This window comes from Echinops telfairi, unplaced genomic scaffold, assembly GCF_000313985.2.
Source record: "Echinops telfairi isolate 266 unplaced genomic scaffold, ASM31398v2 ScPeMD7_7;HRSCAF=31, whole genome shotgun sequence".
Classification (NCBI taxonomy): Eukaryota; Metazoa; Chordata; class Mammalia; order Afrosoricida; family Tenrecidae; genus Echinops; species Echinops telfairi.
The window spans coordinates 26,062,120-26,065,072 of record NW_022103904.1 but is presented as its reverse complement, the minus strand read 5'-3'; the positions used below and the strand labels follow the sequence as shown (position 1 = coordinate 26,065,072).

The window sequence follows — 2,953 nt, the reverse complement described above, 5'->3', positions numbered from 1 at the left end:
CCCTCCTGGTGTCACCACTCTCATGATTGGTCCTGAAAAAGATGGAACGCTTCACGAATTTGCATGTCATCCTTGCGCAGGGGCCATGCTAATCTTCTCTGTATCGTTCCAATGTTAGTATATGTGCGGCCAAAGCCAGCACTAACGTAATTGCTCTTTTCTACAGATAACCTTCAGACACAGGGAGTAGCCAGATGCATGAATGATTCATCTTATACAGTAGCTCCTTTATGACACTTCCTTTATGGGGGGCTGAGGGACTATGCCAGTCCTGAAAATGTGTATTAAGATTTACTTATATCTCACAACTGTGAGGGTCTTCCCCCACCGGAGTTGGCTCTCCAGACGCATCCTTATGAGCATAGAGGATTTATGTGCAAACATTCTCATCCAGTCCCTCAGCTTATCACATGCATGGTTTAAAATCAGGAAAGGTATGCATCAGAGTTGTATCCTCTACCATAGTTATTCAATCTGAATGCTGAGCAAATCATCAGAGAAGCTGGGTTATACGAAGAAGAATGAGGCATCAGGTTTGGAGGAAGGTCTATTAACAACCTGCAATAAGCAGATGACCCAACCTTGCTGCTGAAAGCGAGGAGGACTTGAAGCACTTGCTGATGAAGTTCAAAGACTGCAGCCTTCAGTGTGGATTACAGCTCCATCAAAAGAAAACAAATATTCTCACAACTGGACCAATAAGTAACATCATGATAGATGGGGAAAAGTTTGAAGTTGTCAAGGATTTTGTTTTGCTTGGATCCACAATCAACACAATGCATTGCTACACAAGACCTCTTTTTTGAGTTGAAAATCAAGGATGCTACTTTGAGGCTTAAGGTGTGCCTGACTCAGGCCATGGTATTTTCAATTGGCTCCCATGCATGTGAAAGTTGGACTTTGAATACGGAAAATCAAAGAAGAATCGATGCATTTGAATTATGGTGCTGGCGAAGAATACTGTGAGTACCATGGATGCCAAAAGAACCAACACATCTGTCTTGGAAGTGCTGCCAGGGTGCTCCTTAGAAGCAACGATGCTGAGACTTCGTCTCAGGTACTCTGGACATGTCATCAGGAGAGGCCAGTCCCTGGAAAAGGACATCATGCTTGGTAGAGTAGAGGGACAGTGAAAAAGAGGAAGATTATCGACAAGATGGATTGACACAGGGGCTGTCACAATCAGCTCAGACATAAGAGCAGTTGGGAGGCTGGTGTTTTGGTCCCTATTAGGGTCGCTATCAGTTGGAACCAACCTGAAGGCACCTAACAACAACAAACTAAAAAACAAAACAAAAAGCCCTACTACCATGCAACTTTTTTCTTTCTTTTTTGGAGGTTTTGTGGGTTACAAGTTGGACTCCTAACCACAGGTGAGCAGTTCGAGTCCAGTAGATGCTCTGTGGGCTAAAGATGAGGCTTTCTATTCCCATTAGGACTTACAGTTGGAAACCTACAGGGCAGTTCTGCTCGGTCCTGCGAGATCACTGTGAGTCAGAACTGCCCAATGGCAGTAAGCGTGGTCCACAGGGTCAACGAAGTCCATTACTGGGTTTTCTTCAAGGAGTCTCTGGGTAGACTTGAACCCTCAGGTACCCTTGAGTATCAGCTGAAAACAGAACCACAGTTTCAGGGAGCCAATAGACTGCTGGTGTAGACTCCCTGCTCTACTCAGCTTTGTCTGCCTGGTCTCAGCAGTGGGCCTGTCTGCAGTCACTCTGGGACCTGCCATTTAACCCCACTTCATGTTCACCCACCCGTGGATGGCACAGAGCCCAAAGCCTCTTCTTAGGACTAGGAACTTTTTTTTTTTGAAGGGCAAGACACTATTTTCGTCACTGTTTTGCAGGGAGGAAATACTGTTTGTCCTGATGATTCATTTTGGTGGTTTTTGGATGATGTTGTATTGATTCATGACAAGTTACCAGGCATCTGGCGTAAATTAAATGGGACTTTCTCTTGGTGACAGTAAATGAAAGGTCTTAAACAAGATTAGCATGAAGTCGAGTGCTGATGGGAATACATGTGTTTGGGCAATCGTCGGGACTGGAGTCAGTTCAATCATAAGCCAGACTGTCTCAGCAGAGCTAGTTTACAGCGACACGCAGCTCTGGTGTGGCGCTGCCCATGACGTGATGTCTGTTCCTCCTTTCCTGCCCGTGAGCTCTGGCAAATCAAATGGTTTCCCCTAATGTGTTGTTTGATCACATGATCCCACTTAGATATGGGGGGAAGAGGCAGGAAGCTGTCCTAGAAGTTTTCTCGGGAGCTACATTCTCCACATCAGGCTTGGATAAGGAGAGCGTTCATGGAACAGAGGAAGACGCACAACAAGATGGGTTGGCACAGTGGCTGCGACAATGGGCTCCAGGGTAGCCCTTGTGAGGATGGCGCAGGACCAGGCAGTGTTTTGTTTGTTGTATGTGGAGCCCCCCTGAGTCAGAACCGACTCGGTGGCACCTAAGAACAACACCTTCTCTCTGGTTTGTTCTAAACGTTTTCCACAAAGTCCCAGAGGCCAGCCCAGTGGGGAAGATTTTGCAGACTGAATAAATACCTGGAGACACTTTTCGTCGTCATATGTAGGGGAGGGCTGCCCCTGGCCTCTAGTGGGCAGAGACTCGGGATGCTGCTAAGCATCTTACAATGGACAGGACGACCCCCACAAGGAAGGATGGTCCAGTCCAACACGTCCATGAGGCCGGGCCTGAGAAGCTCTGCTCTAGTCCAGCGAGTTGCCATTGAGCTGATTCTGACTTGGTGTTTGTTAGGTCACGAAACCGTTGAATGAAAAATCATGTTATGTCTCTGTGTGCATGTATTTAACTGTGTTTGTGTGACCCGTGTTGTTGTTGTTGTCGGGTGCCATCGAGTCGGTCTGACGCACAGCAGCCTTCGGTGCTAGAGAACAAAACCCTGCCCGGTCGGTGCCACCCTCGCAATTGTTCCGATG

At 47.1% G+C, this 2,953-nt stretch overlaps 1 non-coding gene across 1 annotated transcript; it reads right to left on the bottom strand.

Moving 5' to 3' along the window:
- Positions 1-35: 35 nt before the first annotated feature.
- Positions 36-142, bottom strand: LOC115868157. Its single transcript, XR_004045444.1, has one exon. It is a non-coding gene; the product is annotated as a U6 spliceosomal RNA (small nuclear RNA).
- Positions 143-2,953: the final 2,811 nt, after the last annotated feature.